The sequence below is a fragment of the Balaenoptera musculus genome, chromosome 18 (assembly GCF_009873245.2).
Source record: "Balaenoptera musculus isolate JJ_BM4_2016_0621 chromosome 18, mBalMus1.pri.v3, whole genome shotgun sequence".
NCBI classification, from domain to species: domain Eukaryota; kingdom Metazoa; phylum Chordata; class Mammalia; order Artiodactyla; family Balaenopteridae; genus Balaenoptera; species Balaenoptera musculus.
Genome location: NC_045802.1, coordinates 32,971,712 through 32,998,997, shown reverse-complemented (window position 1 = coordinate 32,998,997; position 27,286 = coordinate 32,971,712). Strand labels below are relative to the sequence as shown.

Below are 27,286 nucleotides of genomic sequence, written 5' to 3'. Positions count from 1 at the left end.
AGGGACTTCTTTTCCCGTATAGACTCTGTAAAACGTTTGTGGCAAAGTTTTAACAAATATGAATTGTTCGGCCACACCTTATGGTGCATCTGCCTGCAGTTTGATTGCATCTCATTAGATGGTTCTCTTTTCATTAAGTGGTACAGTGGGATTTTTTTTTTAATTAACTGGATATAGAGTAATCAGAAAGAATTCTATAAACTGTATGCAATTAAAATCCCTAATGATAAAACTATTTAACTGTGACAAAATAAGATAAAACATAATCAAAATTTTAGGCAAACAAGGATTACACATTTTCAGTGAGCATCCATAACCTAAACAAAATCTTGCTATATTATTTTACACCAAATCAATTCTTAATAGCCTTAATTTGGATTTGATTATCTATTTTGACTCTTCCACTTATATATGGAGCTTTGAGAGATTTTTACAGAAATAAGATTGTATTGCCTCCAGGCACAGCTGCTCTGCCACTCCAAGACTGGAAGTCAGAATTAAATGTGAAGCTAGGTAGATATCTTTGAATTGGCATTATTTCCCACAAAATAACACTATGGGGGGCGCACAAGACAGGCTTTGTTGTTGATATATTAAAACTTCACACACAACCATCCCCCCTCCCTGCTTCACTCAGCCTTGGGTCCCCTTATTTCTTGACCTACCTTTTTCTGAAACAGCAAGAATTGTCTTGAGGCAGAATTATGAAATTTGTAAGGTTTTCAGTGGTGTCTATTGAGCACTAACTACCATAAGGCTTTTCTGAAAACAGTGAGGACAACACCAAACCAGTCTTTGTCTAGAAAACCTTATCTATCAAAGTAGTAAATGGTGACAACTACCATTTCCATTTTTTTTAAAACTGTATCCTATTTTAAAGTAGAAAGAGCATAAAGAGTAATATAGTCAAATTATATGATTTTGCTAAATGTCATTGGCTTATTTTCTTGAGAATCTTTTTTGTTCTCTTTCTGATGAATTTGTGCCTGCCTAAGGAGGGGAACTATTAAAATACTAATTGTTTTTGACACCCTTACACTTGGGCTTTCAAGCAGAATTAAGTACTACCTGTAAGTGTCAAAAGACTTAAACATTTTTTAAGGAGACTTTTCCAGGCAAAGAATATAAAACAATTTGGGTGATATCACATTTTATTCAAACATCAGTCTCTGCTATTTACTATGTAGTCAAGCAAAAGGAAGAACAAACTCAGCAGGGCTCCTGCCTGGGTAAGGATGCCCTGTGGGTAGACAGAAAGGCCTTTCTAATTTATAGTCAGGGCAGGACAACCTTTTGGCTAGTCACTATCAAACAGACTCTTAAGCATGAACAGGTTAGAAAATTCTCAAGTAGTGAGGACCTCAAGTTGTTTTAAAAGGACATTTATGCAAGAAATAGCAAATGCCTTTCATTTAATGAGCACTCACAGATATAAGTTGAAGGCTGAGACTAAATTGAGTGAAAAGGAGATAAAGAACTATTGTATAAGGAAAGTTAAGTCCTTGACTTCTCTGAAATAGTTGTTATGATTAATATGTCTCTTGTTCTGTTTGTGTTACACAGTGGACTATAATCGTTATCTTTAAATTTTGGGGCCCATTCTAAATCTCTCCTTTTCTTATAGCATAGGTTCAGAGTCTGGATTTATAAGGAGTCAATGGATAGACTCTAGAAGCTCCTTTAACTCTGTACTTCCATTTTAGATTTTGTGCTTGGGCATATTTTTTTTCCTGCTAAAAGGATCTGTTGATTTTATCAAATCTCCAAAGAATTAAAAAATAATTATTTTATTGTTTGATTACTGGTTTGTTACAAATTTTCTCTATTTTTACATGTTACATTTTTATTCATATATACATGATGTGTTTTCCCCATTTGTGACTGTCAGTAAGAGTCTAGTTCTCAAATGACTTTTACTGTTATTTTTTTGTCATTTGAAAACTAAACTTTCATTGACATAATCACAAATGTGGAAAACATATCAAATGGTTGGTAGATCTACAATTTTAGTGACAAATAAATCGTTTAGGATAAACAGTTAAGGTCCAGTGAACTTGTGCTACTGTGGAGGTTCACTCAGGATGCAGGGAGGGGAAGACATCACCTGTACCCAAGACAGTCATTAGTCTTGCTGGATCTCCCAGGCAGGAAGGTGTGCAGGGCTCACTGGGTTATGCAGCTGGGAAGGAGCTGTCTCCCAGAGGCCAAGAGAAAGAGCAGTCAGCAAAGCCACAGGCTTCAGAAAGGCCAGGTAAGGAAAGGATGGAGGAGCACCCAGGCACAGATTGGATTGAAGGGCACAGGTGTCATTGTTCACCTCTGGAAGAGCAGTTGTGGTAGAATAGTAGACACTGAAGCCAGACAGTGTTGGTTAGAGTAGTGGAGGCTGTCCTTTCTAAAAGCCTGGGTATGAAAGAATGAAACAGAAGGGAAATAGCTGGAACTAGAACAGGTTGTAGTTCAATGAGGGGGTGTGTTTCTTTGCCTTTCGTGTGGCTCTGGCTTTACTGTCTGTATTCTGAAGGGAAGGAGCTCCGGAGGGGAGGGATGAGTGTTTGGTGGGGCAGTACTGAGGGTGAGGTTGCTGGGGGATGGGATGGGAGAGCACAGGTGCGGAGCACCTGGACGGTGGAAAGAAAGGATATATGGAGAGAAGTGGATACAAATATTGAATAAGGGAGTTTGGAGGTCTCACCTGATGACATCTTTTTTCCCTGAGAACTAGGATATAAGGTCTCCTCCTGAAAGTGACAGTCTCTGGGTGGGGAAGGAAGGCAAGGGCAGTGGAGGATGGCATGTTTCCTAGACGGATTGTGAGATGTTACTGCTCAGGGAGATGCAAGATAATTTTTGCATCAGTGGCCCAGCTGAAAAAAAAGGCTATTACTTGTGTAATAATAGCTGTCTGTAAAGTCTGAGAGAAAGAAAAGTAGCCAAGGTGCTTCACAGGCCCTGTGACAAAGGGCATTTTGTTCTCCAACTGCCTAAAAGTTCTAAAGGTTAATCTCCAAATGTAACCATAGGGATCAGTTTGGCAGTAGGCCAACTGAGTGTGCTTTAGAGCAGGAGTCCCCAACCCCCAGGCCTGTTAGGAACCGGGCTGCACAGCAGGAGGTGAGTGGCAGGTGAGTGAGCAAAGCTTCATCTGCCGCTCCCCATCGCTCCCCATCGCTCCCATTACAGCCTGAACCACACCCCCACCCACCGTCCGTGGAAAAATTGTCTTCCATGAAACCAGTCCCTGGTGCCAAAAGGGTTGGGGACTGCTGCTTTAGAGCACCAGCCAAGCAGAGTCATCCCTTTTTTAGAGGATAAGGTATTTCATGTTTTAAAATAGTGTAGTAGTTAATTAGGAAAATAATGGACACTCTGTTGGAACATCTATACCATCTAAACACAATGCTGAAACAATGTGTTTCAGCATTGTTTGGGTGTCGTGCTACATATGAGGAAGGCATTCTAGCAGGGATGGTGGGGACCCTAATGCAGCTGGTTTTCCTCCAGGCATGTGCCAACTACATCATGTGTCTGAGATCTTTTCCTACAAAAGCAACACTTGGTGCTTTAACTCAATATTTCTAAGGTACTACTAGATTTACTTTTATATTTTATTTTATTTGCCCTCATTAAAGGTCAGTCTGGAGTAGCCACAGATACAGAAACCACTTTTCAAGATTGTCATCAGCATCAGAAATAAAGGTTTTGCCAAGTGCCTGTCAGGTATAGTAGTTACTTAAAAAACAGCAATAGCTGTTCTTACTCACTGACTATTTGTGAAAGCGTAAAACTAGCCAGATTCTTGAATCCTGTTTATAGAAGCCTTGGGTGATATGGTCAAACAGTATGACTTGAAAACCGCATGGAGTCAGGCTTGGGCTTTAGAGGCAGACAGGCCTTGGTTTGACTTCTTGACTTAATAAAAGGGTGACCCTAGCAGCTTATTTAACCTTTGGATTTCCTTTTCCTCAGCTGTAAAAAGAGAAATTACACTATGTGCTTCATAGACTATTTGGAAGATTAAATAGAGACTATACTAAATTACCTACAGTTGAGTAGATATTTAATAAATTCAATAGATGTTAGTTCCTCCTCATTCTTCCCCTTCTCTGCCTACCTCCCGTGATGCATGTGTCAATAGAAAGTTATTATAAATTCTTGAGCAAAGTGACAGTAGTATGCAGAATGGGTGTGCTAATTGGAGAGATTGAAATTAATTCTCTTACTATGAATAGTTCCTATACTGCACTTAAAGTGCATTAATTGGTATGAACTAGTTTAGAAAAGAAAAAGACAAAAAATTAAAAGTCTATAGAGACTTTTGGTTTTAAAATAATAAAGGTATTTTTAACCTCCTTTTCCCCATGGGAGTCACCACAAAGCCACAAGGAAAAGGAGTAACAAAAACCAGTGTCAACTTCTATGAAGTCAAGACATGTTTAACCTGGAACAACCGCATATAAAGACAGGGAAGCAGATGACGCGGGAGAGAGGAAATTGGAATCCAGGTGTATTCATTTCCAAGGCTACCAAACAAATTACCTCAAAGTGGGGGCCTTAAAACAACAGAAAATTGTTCTCTCACAATTCCAGAGGCTAGAAGTCTGAAATCAAGGTGTTGACAGTGTTGGTTCTTCCTGGAGACTCCGAGGGAGGACCCATTCCCCCTCTCTCACTTCTGGAGGGTGGCCGGCAGTCCTCGGTATTCCTGGGCTTGTGGCTGTGTCACTCTCATCTCAGACTCCATCTTCTCATGGCCTCCCTGTGTGTCTCTGTGTGTTCACATGCCCTTCTTATATGGCCACGAATCATTTGGTTAGGGCTCACCCTAATCTAGTGTGACCCCACGTTAGCTTGATTACATCTGCAAAAGCCCAATTTCCAAATAAGGTCACATTTACAGGTACCAGGTGTTAGGACTTCAACATAAATTTTGAGTGACACAGTTCAACCCACAACAGCGGGTGATCCCAATGAGAAACAGACTGATGTGCTCCTCACAGCACCACATAAGGGCTCAGGAGTCATGGGTGCCAGGAACCACTGACAAGAGGAATGAGACATCCAGCTGAAAGTGGGGATGATGGCAAAGGAGCAGGTCAACATCCATCCAGGCAGCATGGCTCCCAAGTCCAGACTTGTGACCCTCTGGCTGCACTTCCCTCCCTCCCTTTCCTCCTCCCCTCCAGGAGGTGGGAGGTACAAATGTTGTTTGGAAAAATTGTGCTGGAAACTCTATAAATGGGGTGCAAGCCAGAGGTGAGGCGCTGCACTGGAAACAGGGGTTACCTGAACACAGAGGTGGATCTCCAGGAGAAAAGAGGAGACGTGAATGGCATAATCCTCTTCTGGCCCCAACCACCACTCAGTGTAAGCCAAGCTTATACTCCAAGCAGATGACAGAAGATTTTTCTGGAGATAATGAACACTCTAGAGAAAAGGCCTTCAGATACTGGCATTATGGGCCCCCTTCCCGCAAAAAATGCTAACTTGCTGCAAGAGCATTCCACAGAGAAGCCCCCTAGTTAACAAGCCTACTCACACAAATTTTTTTCTCTGAAATATTAATTTGGCCCAAGGACTCATCAGCTGACATTTGAGGAAAACATTCAACATGAAAAAAGAAGGGAAACAAACCAAAGGACCTCTTAGTAAACAGAGAATAACACCATAATAATTGCAAAGATGTCAAATATTTCAATGATGAAAAGAATAGGATATGTCATGTATATAAGATATATATATGTTTATATATGTAAAAGGATTAGAAACAAAAATCTTTTGGATATGAAAAATATAGTAGCAGAAAAAATAGTACGGTATTTGGAAAAGCATAAACATACAGAGTTCTAGGGAAGATAAGTGGGAAAATGTAGAATTTACAGATAATCTGATATATCTGACGACAATTTTTATTATATTTGTATAATTGTATTATAAAGCTTTGGGGACAAGTATGGAAAGAGTGATAGGCACTAGGAAAATAAGAGGCAATTGTTAATTCTAGAAAAAAGTGATATACAGTTGACCCTTGAACAACATGAGTTTGAACTACACGGGTTCACTTATACGCGCATTTTTTTCAGTAGTAAACATTATAATACTACACGATCTGCTGTTGGTTGAATCCATGAATGTGGAACCACAGTTGGGAGGAACCTCGTGTATGGAGGGCTGACTATAAATCATATGCAGATTTTCAAATGTGTGGAGGGTCAGGGCCCCTATCCCCGTGTTGTACAGGGGTCAACCGTATAATCATGGTACACTACTGTAATTTGGCATGGCCTTGTATGCTATTTTACAGTCATAATAGTAAAAGCACTGTGGTAGGCAGATTCCAAGATGGCCCTCAGTGATCGCTGCCTCCTGTTGTTCTTTCTCATGTAACCCACCCCCCAAACATTTTCCAGCATTAGTTTGTATAACCAGCGGAATAGGGCAGAAATGATAGTATGTCACGTCTGAGATTAGGGTACAAAAGATACTGTGACTTTCGTCTTGGGTGCTGTGTCTCCCCGTTTCTTGGTTCTGGGGGAAGCTATGTTGTGAGCAGCCCTATGGAGAGACCCAAGCTGTGAGGATATTAAGCTTCAATCTATCACAATAGAAAATCAATAAGTAATGTCTATAATTGATGAATCAAGAGATAGCAGGAGAAGCATCAATAAGGCAGAGTCAGGGACAATGGACTGCTGTATTTCATTGGAAGCCTTTTGGATTTCTTTATAAAGTAACCATTAACTTTAAAGAAAGTTAAAGTTAGAAGTATGAAACATCTAAATGGGCAGCAGGTGGGCAGTCAGGATGGCAAAACACCTAACGACTCAGTTTATCCCTATTGAGAATAACCAGAAGCTAAAATCTCTCGTTAGTTGTCTATCTATCTTCTTCTTTATTAAAATACACAGATTTTACTTTTATTTTTCATTTTTCTTTTTCACTTTCTCTCTTCTAATACTGTGTATAAAGGAGACTTCTCTCTGTTCTAGCTTTCAGCTTTTCATTTTTATGTGATCCAGAGACTAAAGTGCTCTTCACTGTGCGTTCTTAAAGAGTGATATGGGTGATGAGAGTCAGTAATGGTGGTACCTCTAGCTCAGGATAATGACTGTGCTTCTCCATATAAATCAGACAGTCTTCCCACTTTTTTTGTGTCCTGTAGATAGCATTGGCCAGTGATTTTGCAGCACATATCTGAGTATATTTGTCCTCTGTAATTCTTAATGTGAGAGAAAATGATGGAAATGCATAATAGAGAAACTCAAGCACCACTCCACTTTTTTTTTTTTTTTTTTTTGGCCTTTTAGAGCAAAAGTAGCCTTCCAGTGCTGCATAAGAACTTGATGGCTAATCTGTATTCACTGAATCCTTAGAAAGCAAGAGAATGGGATGAGATTTGCATTTGGAATTCATATTAGTTACAGTTATTGAGTGAGTGTTTGTAAATAAGTGTCTTAATACATTACACTGGCCTCATGAAAGCCAAGGATGTAGCTAGTGTAGCTAGAAGAACTATTTGTGCTTTGGAGGGGAATGGTGGTATAACTACTTGTTATGTAGTCTAGGTAAGGAGATAAATATTTTTCTACTTTACGAGGGTCTATAAATTTATTTAAGAAAGCACTGACATGCATTAAGAAAGCTGTATGTCCCATTGATTCCCAAGTAAATTAGAAATTATTAGTGTTAGCCATGATGTACGTTATTGTGATATGACAGCATTTGGCTTAAACAGTTTCACCATTTATTAGCTCTGATATTAGAATAAATGATAATGATCATTAAATGCTATGTACATTATCATTTAACCAATTATGCTTGCAGTCTCCTTCTATTAGTCAAAAATCTTTGGGTTAATTAGAGGAGCTGCCTAATCCCGATTTCTAGGGGAATAATGAAATGAAGGAACATTGAAGTGTGCTAAAGAAAGTGTTAGTGCATCACCGTTTACCTCATATATTGACTTCATTTACCCTCACCCAGTGCATTATAGTAGCCTCAAGGTTAAAAGATTCTGGCAATTCTTTTTATTTTGAAATATGATTAGGCCGTTAAATTATATGTTCATACTTTTCCCATTAAAGCATGTATGCAACAGAAAAGTGCTAATATGCAAATGAAAATAAAATTCTGATTTACCAATATACCCATGTTGAAAGATGAACCAAAAAACACTGTTTAGGTTAAGCATTAAAAATGTTAATAACACGTTGTACTTTGATTCTGACAAGCTAATAACTCAAAATCCATAGAATTTTAAGGTTAAAAGTGTAAGACACAACCAAGAAACTTTTATTATTAGGCCTTTTATTTCTTATTCTTGTTAATATAGTTAGGCTAAGGGATTCTTAAGCTGATGTTTGTTAAACCATGAGCAGGGTTTTATTTAATCCAAAGTATATTTTATCATTGGGTGAAAACTATAATTGCATCCCTTTTTCTTAGTCTTCCCCACATCCCAAAGGAGGAGAAAAAAAGAGAAAAGGATCTTTTAAAATTCACTGTGACCTGTCATGAGGCAACTTCTCAAATAATGATGATGAGGCTCTATTTTTGAACGTGCAGACAGAAATAAATGAAGGGCATAGGACTTGAAGAGGTAACTAGTACAGTCTCCCAGGCAGAGAGAAGCACTGCCCAAGAGAGCCCCTGGGATCCCTGCTACACTTGCAGCCGTTGGCAGTAGCATCCTCTCTAATAAGTCTCAAGGTTTTCATCACTTCCTAAACACTGCTCTCTCTGTTTGCTACTCACTTGCTGGGAACTGGACAAGGCCTATTACTCTCCATTCTGTTAACCTCCTTTCTCTTCATTCACTGATCCCCATTCCCTTTCCTCACCTAAATATAAAAAGACATGATCTGCTCAGGGTGAGAGATAAATATATTCAGTAATGGAACGAAGTAGGCAGAGTCGGTAACTCTAGGTACTATGTCATAGTAACTTGTAATGTTTCCTAGAAATTAACTCTGTGTCTTCTACATACTTCTTTTAAAGCCAGGGAAAGGGAAGGTTTTGAGAGTAATGTTTTTAATTATTAGTTTGTGATGAGTTTTCATGTCCTGCTGGTATGCTCTCTTTGTTGTAGTTTCTTTGCCCCCGGGTCCATGCCTATCTGTTTTGAAAAGTGTGATTTATTTGTTTCCATGTTGTAGACCTATAGGGTTAGTCACGTGTTCCTCTTCTAAACAGATCTGTAGTCCTACCTAGAATCTCTTTATAGTTTTACACTAAGATTTTCTTTAACCCTTCACTGTACTCTTTCAAGAAATACCAAATACTATTTCTACTTTCTTTTTTAAAGTAAAATTATTTTTTATTATTTGAAAAAATTTTTAATTTAATTTTTATTTTATATTGGAGTATAGTTAATTTACAATGTTGTGTTAGTTTCAGGTGTACAATAAAGTGCTTCAGTTATTGCTTCTCAGCCTTTTGGCTAAGATCAAGTGTAGTATCTGTTCTCATTAGTATTTCAAAATCAGGAATAAAAGACTTATAAATGTACAAATTACTGCCTCAGCAAAGCCCTCTCTTTGTTTCAGTAAAGTACTTGGCACTATGCATTTCATTGCACTGGGAAGTATTATATTGTTTTGTTTAAACATTTCTTATACTCTTATAGTTCTTACTGCGTTTTAAATGTATACTGTATATAGAAGAATAACATATAGAAAAGTACACATTTCCTGAGTATCTGGCTTGATGAATGCTCATAAAGTAAGCTTACCTATGTAACCAATACCCAGATCAAGAAACAATGTTATTAGAAACACAGAGCCCCTTCCAGATTCTCCCTTTCATAACCTCACATCCCACACATATCCTGACTGTGACAGCAGTAACTACACTTACTTTGTCCTTTTTATAAATATAATCTTACATTTTGTATCCTTGTTGTTGTGTGAGGTTGTAATTTGTTTGTTCTAAAGGTTATTTAGCATTCCACTCTGAATATGTGAAATTTTTTTCTTTTGTTCATGGATATTTATATTGTTTCTAGATTTGGGCTATTACAAATAGTGCTAAGAACATTCTTATACATGTCTTCTGGCTCTGTCAGAAATATACCTATTGAGCTGCATGAGCTGTTTATATATTTTGGAAATTAATCATTTGTCTGTTGCTTCCTGTGCAAATATTTTCTCCCATTCTGTGGGTTGTCTTTTTGTCTTATTTATGGTTTCCTTTGCTGTGCAAAAGCTTTTAAGTTTCATTAGGTCCCATTTGCCTATTTTGGTTTTTATTTTCATTACTCTAGGAGGTGGGTCATAAAAGATCTTGTTGTGATTTATGTCAAAGGGTGTTTTTCTTATGTTTTCCTCTAAGAGTTTTATAGTGTCTGGTCTTACGTTTAGGTATTTAATCCATTTTGAGTTTATTTTTTTGTATGGTGTTAAGGAGTGTTCTAATTTCATTCTTTTACATGTAGTTGTCCAGTTTTCCCAGCACCATTTATTGAAGACGCTGTCTTTTCTCCATTTTATATTCTTGCCTCCTTTGTCATAGATTAGTTGACCATAGGTGCATGGGTTTGTCTCTGGGCTTTCTATCCTGTACCATTGATCTATATTTCTGTTTTTGTGCCCTACAAACAATAAATGCTGGAGAGGGTTTGGAGAAAAGGGAATCCTCTTGCACTGTTGGTGAGAATGTAAATTGATACAGCCGCTATGGAGAATAGTATGGAGGCTCCTTAAAAAACTAAAAATAGAACTACCATATGACCCAGCAATCCCACTACTGGGCATATACCCTGAGAAAACCATAATTCAAAAAGACACATGTACCCCAATGTTCATTGCAGTACTATTTACAATAGCCAGGATGTGGAAACAACCTAAATGCCCATTGACAGATGAATGGATAAAGAAGATGTGGTACATATATATAATGGAATTTACTCAGCCATAAAAAGAAATGGAATTGGGTCATTTGTAGAGATGTGGATGGGCCTAGAGTCTGTCATACAGAGTGAAGTAAGTCAGAAAGAGGAAAACAAATATCGTATATTAACGCATACATGTGGAATCTAGAAAAATGGTACAGATGAACATATTTGCAGGGCAGGAATAGAAACACAGAACTAGAGAATGGATGTGTGGACACGAGGGGAAAGGGGAGGGTGGGATGAATTGGGAGAATAGGTTTGGCATAAATACACTACCATGTGTAAAATAGATAGCTAATGGGAACCTGTGGTATAGCACAGGGAGCTAAGCTCGGTGCTCTGTGATGACCTACATGGGTGAGATGGGAATGGGGAGGGAAGTCCAAGAGGGAGAGGATATATGTATACATATAGCTGATTCACTTCACTGTACAGCAGAAACTAACATCACATTGTAAAGCAATTATACTCCAAAAAAAAAAAAAAGGAAATATACCTAGACGTGTAATTGCCGTTTCAGTGGATAAGTGTATCTTCAGCTTTAGTAGATACTGACCAACAGTGTTCTAAAATGATTGTACCAGTTTATACTTCCATCAGCAGTGTATGAGAGTTTTCATTTCAACAATTCTGGTAGGATAGCTCATTGTGGTTTTGATTTGCCTTTCCCTCATGAGTAACTTGAATACCATTCCATGTTCTTTTGGCTTTTTGAATATCTTATTATGTGAAGTGCCTATTCAAGTCTTTTGCATATTTTTCTATTGGCTTGTAGGTATTTTTCATCTTGAGAATAAATAGATTTTGATACAACTTAGAACTCCATGTCAAACTGCCCATTAAAGGAAAGACTGTGTTACTTTCTAGTAATATAATATTCTACATCACTCAGATCTTCTAGTGAGAGACCTTAGAATGACAGGTCTGGTCAATATATGTTAAAAGAGCAAGCATGTTGTAGAGTCTGCTGCCTATTTACCCTCTTCTGTTAAATTCCCTTTGGTGTACCTGTCCATTGTCTTTTCCTCCTTGTTGTCATGTGAGAGCAATCCAGAGCCCCTCTAGCTTTTCTGACTGAACTGGGGACACTACAAAAACATTATTCTAGAAAAGCTGACTATGTCATGGTAAAACTTCAGAAAACCATTTGTAAAATGAATGAATGAATAAATGAGTGAATGAGTGAATACATGAGTGAATGTGTGAATATGTGAATACATGAAAGAAAGAATAAACACATGATGGCATAACTGGGTCTTGAAGTTGGGCCTTCCAACGCTAATCCTGGTATAAATTCCGTTATGCTCTAATATTTACTATTAATCAGGAAATATTGAGTGTGGTAAACTATTGCCATAAAACCTTATCCTCCACTTGTAACTCACAAACGTGTATCAGAGGTGAACTCTCAAAGTAACAAACTTGTAATGCATTTAGATTTAATTTTATGATAAAATTTGAGTAGCTTTTTTTATAAACTATTTTTGAATACATAGTCTATTACCAAAGAAAAAAATCAGTTCAATGCACATGATTCTACTATTGATGAGTTAGATCCAGATTAAGTGAATAAATGTATACATTTTTCCTAGAAGATTACTTTCATTTATATGTCACCAAAAAATGTATCATATCTTCCAAGGTCAAATATCAACATATTAATTAAGGTAGTTTTAAATTGATACAGAATTAATATGAAGTAGAAGCTACTCTTAGTTTTTGTTATTTTTTTTTATTAAACATTTTTTTAATTGTGGTTAAAAAAACACATAAAATTTACTATCTTAATAATTTCTAAGTGTATAGCTCAGTAGTGTTAAGTATATTCACATTGTTGTACAAACAGATCTCCAGAACATTTTCATCTTGCAAAACTCAAGCTCTATAACTCATTAAACAACAACTCTCCATGTCCCCCTTCCCTCAGCCCCTGGCAACCACCATTCTACTTTCTGTTTTTATGAACTTAATTACTTTAGGTACTCATATAAGTAGAATCATACAGTGTCTGTCTTTTTGTGACTGGCTTATTTCACTCAGCATAATGTCCTTAAGGTTCATCCATGTTGTAGCATGCGTCAGGATTTCCTTCCTTTTTAAGGCTGAATAATATTCCATAGTATATATGTACAACATTTTGTTTATCCATTTATCTGTTGATGAACATTTGGGTTGCTTCCACTTCTTGGCTATTGTGAATAGCACTTCGATGAACACAAGAGTGCAAATATCTCTTCAAGATCCTGCTTTCGATTCTTTAGGATATATACCCAGAAATGGGATTGCTAGATCATATGGCAGTTCTATTTTTAATTTTTTGAGAAACCACCATACTGTTTTCCATAGCAGTTGAACCATACTCTTAGTTTTTAAATGTTGATTCTAATTTATGGAAGGGGGAAAAAGATATGTAGCTTACTAAGTATGTGTTCTTAGGTTCATTACTTACTATGCTTCCTTCTCTATAAAATGTGGTATTAGACTATCCTATAGTAAGGATGGGCCCTACATTTTTAACCAGCTTCTTTAGGGTTTTACCTTTACATGGTTTAAAAATTTTTACCGTTTAATAAACAGCACTATTTATTCAGGACAAGTTAACAGATATGAACAATTTTAAGGCTTTGTTATTCATATTGCCACACTGACGTGGGAATGGTGAAGAGATTATACTAATTTATACTCCTACCAGCATCCAGTGACTGTGTCCATTCCTCAAACCTTCAACAGCACTAGATGTGTTTCACAATTTTCAGCAATTAGACAAAATAGTATCTCATTGTTTTGCATTTTTAATTAGCAATTAAATTATATCTTTTTCTGTCTTTTATTATAACTGACAAAATGTGAGGGGCAGGGAGATCAGAAACAGAGGGGGAGGAAAGAAACTTTCTCAGTATTTCTTATCAAAATATGTCCTCCATTAAGGAAAAACCATACATTTTAATGTTGTTATCTCTTCTGTCTTATTTCTCAGCTAGGAGCAGTTATTATTACTGTTTATCTGTGATGATTTTTCAATGCTGCTAGTCCAGGAGTAGGTTTTATTTTTACATTTTGGTTGTTAATAACAATACATATCACCAACTCTTGATTTATTGGAGTAACGAGGTAGAGATAGAGGGATGGAAATCAGAGACAGACCTAAATCCCAGTGGCCCATAAGTGGTAAAGGGAAAGCTAGAATCTCAGGTGGATTCACACCTCCTTCCCTGGGGGTTTTGGGTCATTAGGCAGCGGCTAATAGATCTGTATAGATGCTTGTGACTAAACTTAGTCGACTTGATGCCAGCAGAGCCTGTTGAAAGGTAAAGAAACTGAGCCAACCAACAAACTTCTTCGGGACAATTTTGGCAGCAATTTTAACAGATTTTTTTTCACTGAATTTATCACATGAATCCTTTTAATAAAAGATATTTCAGTAATGAAGTTATTGTACATTATGAGCACTTTGCTAAAATGTGATTTTTTTTAAATTTATAATTTATATACCTTACTTACTTCTAGGAAGAATTTGGGATGGCTTACAAAAGAAAGCATATAGCAATCCTGTAATTATAAGAGAAAACAGATGCTGTAAGAAAACAGAAGAGAGTTGACTCCTTAGCTTACAGCTTTGGTTCTCAACTTTAGCATCTATCAGAATCCTCTGAGAGGCTTATCCAAACACATGTTGCTAGGCCTACCCCAGAGTTACGGATTCAGGAGGTTTGTGGTTGGCATGAGAATTTGCATTTCTCATAAATTCCCAGAGGCTGCTCATCCAGGAACCACACTTGGAGAACCACAGATCTTCGATCATCATGTTTCTTGAGTATTTGGAATCATGATTGATTAATATTAGATTTTTTTTATTAAATAGTTTCTTTTTGTGAACATATATCTCACTATCTGATCACACATAACAGCTATGTTATATTTCATAAGGCTCTTCATAAGGCTCTTCATAAAGGATATGATTGGTTATAATTTCCAGTCATTTTGAACCTTGGCCACATTAAATTCACCTAGAGAGTTTTTAAATAACACCAATATGGAACCTTATTTCCACGGATTCTGATTTAATTGGTCCATGATGAACAATTTTTTTAAAACTTTCCTTGTGATTCCAAAGTGCAGCCAGAGTTGTAAGACACTGATACGTAGAGAGAAGAATAACCCATATTGCCAACAGATAATCAGGTTGTTTCATTTGTGGCTTGGGGGTTTTCTTTTTTCCCCCCATCAATTTGCCTAGCTACTCATTCCCATTTTTATCTGTGTGGTATGCTTTTGGTTCTTAAGTATGCTGTTTTGTTCTTCTCTTAATTGAACTTCATCTGTTTTTGATGAACTATTTCTCAAATCTATCAAGGTCATTTTAAATTGTATTTCTTTCTTCGAAAGTGTTTAACCCCTGCCCAACTAAGTATCATCTGCAAGTTTAATGAGCAGATTTTCAATTTCCTAATTGAGATTGTACTCATTAAGTTTTAATATTTTATAATTTTATTGCAAATTATTTCTAGCATGCGTGTGATGCTACCTTGACTTTGCCCTGGCCGTGCACATTTTCTTCATTATCAGTGAACATTTATTTAGTGCTTAGAGGTTGTGTGTTATTGAATCAAGTTCCATGACTTCTAAATAGTTGAAAATAAGTGCTGAATCTGACTCTATGTAGTTCTAACTCTAAGGAGAATGTGTATATAACATAAGCTGCATGAACAACACAGGACATATAAGCATTTAAACACAAAAATTGAACATTGAATCAACAGTTCATTGGTCAGGCGGATATTGTAACACTAACTGTGGCTGTAGAGAATAGAGGTCAAGAGTACCATCTGCCTCTTATTAGTTGTGTAACCTTGAGCAAGTTACTTGCTCCTTGTGCCTCAGTTTTGTCATCCATAAAATGTGATTTTAATCATTCCTGCCTTGGTTTGTTGTAAAAATTTGTGTCAGATAATGCATGGAAGATTCTCAGCAGAGCCTAACACATAGCAACAGTTCAAAGAAATAGTAATGATTAAGAATCAGTTAATTGAGGAATTGATAGTAGAAGGTATTTAAGGTTTGGTTTGACAAGACTGATCATTAACAATTTAAGTGACACAGAGATGATTGGTCTGGGATCTGTCCCTAATCTGGAACTTTTGGTTTTAACAAGTGTAAGCATGTTTTTATGTAAGCAAATAGTTTAGATTTTCATTCTCAGTGTGCTATGTTTATTATTAGAAAGAGTTCTTTTGCAGATAATTATAACTACTGAGTGGCAGAGCCAGGATTCAAACTCAGGACTTTTGTCTACAATATGCCAATTGCTAAACGGTAGAAACAGAGAGAATAGATTGCCCCAGACATAAAGGGTGAGAGGAGTGAGAATCTGTTTCAAAAAATAAGATTCCGTAAAGAATAAAGAAGCCAGTATTTGACCACTTACTACGTGTTAGACATTGTTGAGTACATTATTTACATTGTGTCATTCAGAGGCTTAAAAAGGTTAAGTAATCCTTGCCCCAAATCATAAAGATGATAAATGGCAGAGCTAGGAATTGAACCCAGATATGTGACAGCAAATTCCATTCTCTGAATCCCTTCAGTAAACTGCCCATCCTTGAATAGAATCAGATTACTTTTTTCTAGAATAGAAGATGCACTCAAAAATATGATTTAGAGTACAGAAAGATACAGTGGAGACAAAAGTTGTGTTTACTTCCTGTTTTGTGACAGAGTAAATTGGAACAATCAACTGAGGAATTTTGTCTTGAGTTTAGCATGTATTTAAATTGGTTAAAAATTATGGCTGAAAAGTGAAGGTGTCCTGGGAGAAGAAGGCTGGAGATGGCCTAGATGAGGGTTTTAGAAATAGAGATAGATTGGAAGGGGTGGGTTAGAAGCGGAGGCAATTTATGTACTTCATCTTCTTTTCTCCACTGATTTACTTAAAATAAGTAAACATCAAGAGTGATTTCTTTGAGCTTTTGAAAGCTAACACATTTTTGATGAAACACACATTTTTATGTCACATTTACAGTTTTCAGAGGGCTTTCACATACATTCCTTTAATTTTTTTATCTTGTATTGGTGGGCACTTTTACAATTTTGCTTCTATTATCCTAAAATATCCATAAGTACAAGAAACATATTTATACCAAATTGAATAGAAGCTACAACTGCACTGGAGTTTCTTTGCACGTACCTTTTTAATGTGTTTATTTCATTATAAATGACGTTTAATTATGGTCAAATTAAACGTAGGTATTATTTGGGAAATATTGGCCATCAGGCAGTGTCATGGAGGATCTTGCTTTTCTCCCCTGTCATTTTACACGTTGTTTTTCTATCTCAAAAATCTCAATATTGCCACTGCTCAAACATGTTCAAAATGAAGTAATTTTCCCTATGTAATACAGTTTTGAGTCCCCAAATATCAGTTTGATAAAAAACTGTATTTTTCAGGCTTCCATTACTATAGCATTTTTTATGACTATAAAAAAAGAGCACTTTGTACTGCATTTTGTCTGAAGTTTAATGATTTACAAAAACTCTTGTTTTCTTAAATTAGAATTACATAAATAAATATCTAGTGATTCATGAAAGTAGAAGCTGAATTTCCTGGAAAGTCTTCTAATATTTGCCCTTTACCATTAGATTGGACTAAAATTAGACTTAGTCAAGTTATTTATCTACATATATAAACAATTTTTTTAACTCTAAAATTATTTGTTTTTGTTCTTTGACCTGGCATTAACTGAAGTGCTAAGTAATACTGTATGACCTGAACTCTGGAGCTATCATTTGAAAGCTATAAAGCAGGATTATTTCTACCAGACAATAAAATAATCTTACTTTTCATTAACAGCTATTTACTACTAATAAAGTGTTTACTTTTTAAAATAATCTTTTATGGGCTTCCCTGGTGGTGCAGTGGTTAAGAATCCGCCTGCCAGTGCAGGGGACAGGGGTTCGAGCCCTCATCCGGGAAGATCCCACATGCCGCAGAGCAACTAAGCTCGTGCGCCACAACTACTGAGCCTGCGCTCTAGAGCCCGTGCTCTGCAGCAAGAGAAGCCACCGCAATGAGAAGCCCACGCACCACAACGAAGAGTAGCCCCCACTCGCCACAACTAGAGAAAGCCCACACGCAGCAACGAAGACCCAATGCAGCCAAAAATAAATTTAAAAAAAAAATAAATTTAAAATAATCTTTTATAAAATGAAAATAAATGTCTACATAAGTTAAGGGATACAATTTCTGGTCAGATTGTTTATATGTATGTTTTCAGACATTTTGTATCAAAACCAGTAGCTAATATGCTCAGTGAGAGTTCATTTCTCTCTCTCTTCACACCGACTAATCCACATCCCCAGATAATTAAGAAATCTGACTAAATTGAGCATCATTATGCTTATTATATGTACTGCTAATTTTGTTTTCATTTAGACTTTTCCCATTTTAGAATTTGTACTTACTGTTGTTCTCAAAAAAGACTGAAGCTATAAAATTACTACATTAGTAGTTGTGGTGTAACACAATATAGCTGAAATAAAGAGAATACTATAGGATAGACCTAGTTTTGAATTTCAGCTTTTCTGCTTATATGCTGGCAGTTACTGAATCTCTTTGCACCTTGGTTTCATCATATGTCAGTGGGTGGAAATTATGCCCACCTTATAGGGTAATTGTGAAAACTGAATTTAACAAGCCATACAAAACACTGTGCATGCAATAAATGTTAACTGTTATTATTGATGATAATATTTGGTCCCGTGCTGACAGGAATGTTGGTTTGGGAGGGGGAAATATTTGAGTTTTGAAAATTTTAGAAAAGAAGATCGTCATCTGCCAAATAATAGCAACTAGCCTCATTGTCCCGTGCTGCCTGCACATCCTCCCCTTCATGGCTCATTGAAAAGTGCTCCTGAATCAGATCCACGGAATGGTTTACATGACTATGAGTGGGGCTGATCCAATTATGTAGCTTGACTGCAGAGCCATTTAATGGTAGCCAAGGTAGCTTATTTCTGTGTCATTTAGATTAATTTTTTCCATTTTACTTGTACTACTACCAAACCGATTTCAAGATATTTTCAGCTTTCTGCTTTAAAAGTTTACTTTAAAAACAGTGATAAACAGGCTCCTGTTTGATTTTAAATGATTTTCTATAACTGTACGATTGTAGCTCTTGATATAAATTGCTTAGATATTGTTGTTCTTTCCTTCCTAAAATTACACACATCTAAGGCTTGGTTGAATATCCAGGTGTAAGGAAGCTCATGTTAATTTTTCAAACATTGTATACATTTCTATCATAGCAACTGATTGAGGGAAAAATGAGTTTGTAAATAACACTGTTACAGCAATATAAGTAAAGGCTGCCTCTCTTAAGGTAGGAAATAGAAAAATCAAGTTAAGACGAATCTAATGTGATCACTCTAATTATTTTACTGGAGTTTTAAAAGAATGGATCAATAATGATATTTTGTTTCAGGCTATTAGCAGCCCGAATCTTGTCTTACAAAATTAAGAAATCAGCTCTCGTTAATTAAACTTAAATATGGTGGCAGAGATCTTTGTGCCGTGAAGCGAGAGCCTGATCTCTGGCTATTTTGTTCTGTACTTGGTATAATGCAGTACACTATTCTCAGCCAAAGCCCGATGTTGTCTCGGCAACTCCCGTTGCCATAGCAATGAAATTCTTTTGCGGGAGCAGGGCGAATGCTAATTGTAGCCATTTGTTGTTCCTTCTGTCGATCCCTTAACTAGCACAGTTGTAGAGCAGCCAGAGACTCTGGGTGAACAGCACGAAGTGCCCCCAAAAGCATTGCTGCTGAAGGCAACCGGCTGCTCTGCTTAAAAAATCATTTGAGTAGCTGACAGTGCCACTATGTGGGCAGAAGCACAGCTTGACTCAGACCCTGACAACTGTTGATCTGGGACTTAGAGAAAAAGAGAAGACTGTTTAAAACCTGTTGAGAAGGTACTGATGACATGGAGATTAATTTGACACCAGTCCCTCAGAGGTAGGTGGTAGGCATATCATAACAACTGTTTATCCAGGCTAAATGCAGTACTGGAATGCCCAGAGGCTGTAGGAGACAGATCAATGGTTCTTCCTTTTATTTCCGTCTGAAACTGCAGTACTGTGGCCTAAGGTAAAATGATTCATTTGTCTGGAACCAACCAATTGTAATTCATATAGGTATTAGATTCAGTTAATACTGGTAACTCCCCCCTCTCTTTATAAAACCTTATTTTTAGAGACTTATGATTTAGTTGCCAGAAATGAGTTGAAACTGAAAATCAACTCAACATAAATGAGAACAGACCCCTTTTGAAAAATAAATGACCAAGTGATATCTACCAATTGTATGGTCTATCATGCTACTTTAATTTGAGAAAATGTTACTAACCTGGCTCATAATTCATTGTAAAGCCTAATTGCTAAAGGTACTTGGGGAAGAAAAAAATATTATAATGGTAAGAGAAAACATGTGAGGCACAATTATACGATTATATCTTCCCTTTAAAAGTGTATTGATCCTTAAAAATGGTCAAGTTCATGAGATTTTTAAAAGCAGCTACTGTGTAAACATAGTAATAAATTTCAAAGTATTTTTTAAGGTATAAATTTAATATATGTGCCTCTTAATTGAATAGACTAAAGGTACATCCTGGCTGAAATGTCCTTAAAATGTAGAGGAACTAATATCATAGGCTTGTTTTAGCAAGCTATTCCTCACCATAGCTTTATATTTGTTTGTATTGAGATGGTCAAAATTGGTATAAAGATAGCCCTATCATAACTACAGATCCCTCTTTTTACTGGCAAGCAGGGAAAGAAGGCCTTTCAATTCAATGGTTTTTTTTTTTTTTCATTGAAAGAACTCTATGTGTATTTAATATTTTTATTGCTTGTCCTGCTCTTTCCAGGGAGGTAACTACCTGAATACCATTCAGTGCCCTGAAAGAAATTAGTGTCCTATGATAGTGATCATAATAAGTCATTTGTGTGCTTCAAACACTAAACAAAGTAGTCCCATCCCATCCCATTGGTTAGATATTCAGTCCATAAATTCCAAGGAGGAAAGACTTGAAATTTACTTGTTGAAATTTTCTAAGACATACTGTTTTCTTCTTTTAATAATTTTTAATTAAGACAAGAAAATACCTATAAACTATATAATAAATACTATTTTTTAAATGTATATATCTTTTTTGTGAATTTCATATGCAAGGTATCTCAGATATTCCTTAATAAGCTTTTTTGGAATATTCTTTTAAAGGTTATTTTTACTAAATCCTCAACTTTAAAATATTTGGTTGTACTTCTAAAACACTGCATTCTCAGTATAATAAATGAGAAAAGAGCTTATTTATTATTAATGCTCTTAATTCCTCTTAATTCCTCAGTCAACAGAGTTCCTTATTGTCAAATTTACTACCAATCATGGCTTCTCCCATAGTGTTCAGAGAATAAATGAAGTCTAACCTTACCATGAGGCTGCACATCCATTTTTTTTTCTTTTTTTTTGGTAGAGAGAATTTGTGTTAACATATAGCTTAGCAGTGGACTGGATGATAAATGGCACGATAGATTTCCATCATGATTGGTCTACAGTAGCCCTCTGGAGAAATCAGAGTAGACCATCCATCCTCACTCAACCAAAGTTCTTTCTCTTAATGGCCAGAGAGATGAAAGTCCTAAAACCTGAATATGGGATGAGGAGTGCTCTGATATCAAGCAGTGTTCTGAAAGCACATCATACGAATATTAGACCTCATCCAGAAAGCCAGCTTTTTGTGGTACCTAGAGCTCCCACCAGCTTTCTTCCACGGGCAGAACCAGACCACTGCTGACTGTGTTCCAGAGCCTCCCAGTGTAGAAACCTGCAGCCCAGCTTGTCTTACTGGGTTCTCTGTAGGCCTTTGCTTTTAGTGATACAGCATGCCAACATCTTACTCACTTGGGCCAAACAAACCAAAGCATTCCCAAACAGCTTCTAGTGGAAGTGACAGCTTTTAGAATCAGGTTACTTGATTGGAGTGAGTCTTACAACAAGGACTATCACCTGGGAAGGAGGAGTTGAATATGAGGAGACGGAATCCAGGGCCCAAGCTGCTTCTCCTGGCCTCAGTCTGGTGTGGGTGACAGGATAATCACTTCCTGAAATGATAGATCACATGTGAGATAGTTGGCCTCTCGAAGAGAGAGCGCCTCCTAGGGTGTGTGTCAGGAAACCCAAGAGGAGATGTGTCTGAGCACTCATGAAGTTAGGTGGCCCTCCATTTCAGCTTGAGATTTCTTCTGAGGTGGGCGTCAGCGGGGAAGACAGAGCCTGATGGCTTAAAAGAACCACCCCACTGGGAAAATGAGGGAATGAGTGACCTAAATTTTAAAATTCGTTTTTAAACCCAGCTCTAACCACTCACTCCTTGTCCCTCCTTTTAAATCAAGGAAGCTAGAAGAAGGTATGTCCCACTGTGATTCTCCCTGGAAGGCTGATGAACCATTCTAGCAATACATAGACGGAGGCAGCCTGATTTAAAAATCTAGCTGCAAAATCTGTACCTCATATGGATATTTATTAGAAGATTCTTGATCTATGCCACAGTCAAGCCTTCCCAGGACATTATCGGGAAGTCCCTTCCTTAAGTACATACACCTCACTGACAGTCCTGAATAATGGTGGCGGTTTTTTTTTTTTTTTCATGTATTGGTTATTGGTAACATGGATCACCTTGGCAACCTGTTAGATATTTTTTAGTAGTTTTGTGGTTTATAGTTTGGCTCATTTTTACAGTTATTTCTCAATTATTTTTAGCCAAACATGTCTTATTCACAGTTCAACATTCTTTTTCATTGTGCCCAGCATTAAGCAATTTGCTCCTAGGAATACTGGTGAAAAATTAATTATTCTACCTACTAATTATATATTCTTTTTTTCCTTTTTTTTTTGAAACTTAGCATGATTTTATAACTTTTGGATGATAGTTCAAGTTTAAATTTTTAAAAGTTAGACTCATTTTTCTCCTTGTCAGTCATTACATGAAAATTAGTCAAAAGCTAGAAACTAGCACTCTGTAAATTATAAATTATACATAATGAGAAAAACTATCACTGGTTCCAAACCTTGCTGTGTGTCATAATCATTGGGAAGCCTCATTCCAGACCTACTGAAGCAGAGCCTCTGGGGGTAGGTTCTCTGTTTTTAAACAAATTTCTAAGATGATTATTGTGTTCATAAGATATCCCTAGTTGGAGAAAGAACATTTTGGAAACAATGGTCTGGGGGTAATCTCTTTCACTTTTTAATATCAGGTTTCAATGTGAAAAAAAGTCTTAAAATGTTGATGTCAATTCCAGGAATATTCACAGCTAACTGGCTCATATTTTTCATTTTGGTTCTTTTTTGATGTTTGTTTTTCTCTAAAATGAAAATATTTCCAATATCTGATTATAACAGATATATAAAATAAAAAACGATGTTAAATAGGTAATGTAAGTCTTATTGACTGGAAATAAATTTTTAGCAATACAGAACATGGACAGAATTGCTGTTTTTAAGGTATAAAAAGTTCTTTAAAAAGCACACCCTGGAGTACAAAAAAAATAATTGTGCCTGCATGAACCAGTAGATTGGAAAGATTCATTTTCAATCCATATCCTTCCAGACTATTTACTTAGACTAGCTTGAAACATACTTTCAACATTAGCGAAAACTGCCAAACAGAGCAGAAATAATTGGCTGAAATTTCATTAGAAAATTTCTTCGTTTAAACAATAATTTTTAGAAAACCCTAAAGTGTGCATTGATTATATGCATTCAATATTAGTCAATTTGCTAGTGACAGTTCACCTAGAGCTGAGAAGGACAACTCTAGGTCCAGCCTGCAGTTTCCGAGCTAATAGCAGTTCATTGTTTCAACAAAGTCTGGGCTGGTGGGGAATGGGACTATACTGAGTGACAACTTAATCTATATTTATATGTAGGTGCAACCTCGTTTTTGTTTTTGTTTTTTTTGAATTTTTGAATTTTATTTTATTTATTTTTTTATGCAGCAGGTTCTTATTAATTATCCATTTTATACATATTAGTGTATATATGTCAATCCCAATCTCCCAGTTCATCACACCACCACCCCTACCCCGCCCCTTTCACCCCTTGGCATCCATACGTTTGTTATCTACATCTGTATCTCTATTTCTGTCCTGCAAACTGGTTCATCTATACCATATTTCTATGTTCCACATATATGCATTAATATACGATATTTGTTTTTCTCTTTCTGACTTGCTTCACTCTGTACTACAGTCTCTAGATCCATCCACGTCTCTACAAATGACCCAATTTCATTCCTTTTTATGGCTGAGTAATATTCCATTGTATATACATACCACATCTTCTTTATCCATTCATCTGTCGATGGGCATTTAGATTGCTTCCATGACCTGGCTATTGTAAAAAGTGCTGCAATGAACATTGGGATGCATGTGTCTTTTTGAATTATGGTTTTCTCTGGGTATATGCCCAGTAGTAGGATTGCTGGATCATATGGTAATTCTATTTTTAGTTTTTTAAGGAACCTCCATCCTGTTCTCCATAGTGGCTGTATCAAATTATATTCCCAGCAACAGTGCAAAAGGGTTCCCTTTTCTCCACACCCTCTCCAGCATTTGTTGTTTGTAGGTTTTATGATGATACCCATTCTAACTGGTGTGAGGTGATAATACCTCATTGGAGTTTTCATTTGCATTTCTCTAAAAATTAGTGATATTGAGCAGCTTTCATGTGCTTCTTGGCCATCTGTATGTCTTCTTTGGAGAAATGTCTAGTTAGGTCTTCTGCCCATTTTTTGATTGGGTTGTTTGTTTTTTTAATATTGAGCTTCATGAGCTCTTTATATGTTTTGGAGGTTAATCCTTTGTCCGTTGATTTGTAAATATTTTCTCCCATTCTGAGGGTTCTCTTTTCATCTTCTTCGTAGTTTCCTTTGCTTTGCAAAAGCATTTAACTTTCATTAGGTCCCATTTGTTTATTTTTGTTTTAATTTCCATTACTCTAGGAGGTGGATCAAACAAGATCTTGCTGTGATTTATGTCAAAGACTGTTCTTCCTATGTTTTCCTCTAAGAGTTTTATAGTGTCCGATCTTACATTTAGGTCTCGAATCCATTTTGAGTTTATTTTTGTGTATGGTGTTAGGGAGTGTTCTAAATTCATTCTTTTACATGTAGCTGTCCAGTTTTCCCAGCACCACTTATTGAAGAGACTGTCTTTTCTCCACTGTATATCCTGCCTCCTTTGTTGTACATTACTTGACCATAGGTGCATGAGTTTACCTCTGGGTTTTCTATCCTGTTCCATTGATCTATATTTCTGTTTTTGTGCCAGTACCGTATTGTCTTGATTACTGTACCTTTGTAGTATAGTCTGAAGTCAGGGAGTCTGATTCCTCCAGCTCTGTTTTTTTCCCTCAGTTCTGCTTTGGCTATTCGGGGTCTTTTGTGTCTCCATACAAATTTTAAGATATTTTGTTCTAGCTCTGTAAAAAATGCCATTGGTAATTTGATAGGGATTGCATTGAATCTGTAGATTGCTTTGGGTAGTATACACATTTTCACAATATTGATTCTTCCAATACAAGAACATGGTATATCTCTCCATCTGTTTACATCATCTTTAATTTCTTTCATCAGTGTTTTATAGTTTTCTGCATACAGGTCTTTTGTCTCCCTAGGTAGGTTTATTCCTAGGTGTTTTATTCTTTTTGTTGCAATGGTAAATGGGAGTGTTTCCTTAATTTCTCTTACAGATTTTTCATCATTAGTGTATAGGAATGCAAGAGATTTCTGTGCATTAATTTTCTATCCTACAACTTTACCAAATTCATTGATAAGCTCTATTAGTTTTCTGGTGGCATCTTTAGGATTATCTGTGTATAGTATCATGTCATCTGCAAACAGTGACAGTTTTACTTCTTCTTTTCCAGTTTGTATTCCTTTTATCTCTTTTTCTTCTCTGATTGCCATGGCTAGGACTTCCAAAACTATGTTGAATAATAGTGGTGAGAGTGGACATCCTTGTCTTCTTCCTGATCTTAGAGGAAATGCTTTCAGTTTTTCACCATTGAGAATGATATTTGCTGTGTGTTTGTCGTATATGGCCTTTATTATGTTGAGGTAGGGTCCCTCTATGCCCCCTTTCTGGAGAGTTTTTATCATAAATGGGTGTTGAATTTTGTCAAAAGCTTTTTCTGCATCTGTTGAGATGATCATATGGTTTTTTTTCTTTAACTTGTTAATATGGTGTATCACATTGACTGATTTGCATATATTGAAGAATCCTTGCATCCCTGGCATAAATCCCACTTGATCATGGTGTATGATCCTTTTAATGTGCTGTTGGATTCTGTTTGCTAGTATTTTGTTGAGGATTTTTGCATCTATATTAATCAGTGATGTTGTTCTGTAATTTTCTTTTTTTGTAGTATCTTTGTCTGGTTTTAGTATCAGGGTGATGGTGACCTCATAGAATGAGTTTGGGAGTTTGCCTTTCTCTGCAATTTTTTGGAAGAGTTTGAGAAGGATGGGTGTTAGCTCTTCTCTAAATGTTTGATAGAATTCACCTGTGAAGCCATCTAGTCCTGGACTTTTGTTTGTTGGTAGATTTTTAATCACAGTTTCAATTTCATTACTTGTGATTGGTCTGTTCATATTTTGTATTTCTTCCTGCTTCAGTGTTGGAAGGTTATACCTTTCTAAGAATTTGTCCATTTCTTCCAGGTTGTCCATTTTATTGGCATAGAGTTGCTTGCAGTATTCTCTTAGGATGCTTTGTATTTCTGCGGTGTCTGTTGTAACTTCTCCTTTTTCATTTTTAATTTTATTGATTTGAATCCTCTCCCTCTTTTTCTTGATGAGTCTGGCTAATGGTTTTTCAAGTTGTTTATCTTCTCAAAGACCCAGCTTTTAGTTTTATTGATCTTTGCTATTGTTTTCTTTGTTTCTATCTCATTTATTTTTGCTCTGATCTTTATGATTTCTTTCCTTCTGCTCACTTTGGGTTTTGTTTGTTGTTCTTTCTCTAGTTCCTTTAGGTGTAAGGTTAGATTGTTTATTTGAGATTTTTCTTGTTTCTTGAGGTAGCCTTGTATTGCTATAAACTTCCCTCTTAGAACTGCTTTTGCTGCATCCCATAGGTTTTGGATTGTCATATTTTCATTGTCATTTGTCTCTAGGTATATTTTGATTTCCTCTTTGATTTCTTCAGTGATGTCTTAGTTATTTTGTAACATAATGTTCAGCCTCCATGTGTTTGTGCTTTTTACGTTTTTTTCCCTGTAATTGATTTCTAATCTCATAGTGTCGTGGTCAGAAAAGTTGCCTGATATGATTTCAATTTTCTT

The 27,286-nt window shown here is 36.4% G+C and overlaps 1 protein-coding gene and 1 non-coding gene across 3 annotated transcripts in view; both read left to right on the top strand.

Annotated features, from left to right (window-relative positions):
- The window catches only part of DIAPH3 (diaphanous related formin 3), a 563,950-nt gene that overhangs the window by 436,103 nt on the left and 100,561 nt on the right, over positions 1–27,286 (top strand). The gene's annotated exons all lie outside the window — the stretch shown is intronic.
- LOC118884496 lies at positions 9,420–9,601 on the top strand. The gene has a single exon (XR_005017326.1). It is a non-coding gene; the product is annotated as a U2 spliceosomal RNA (small nuclear RNA).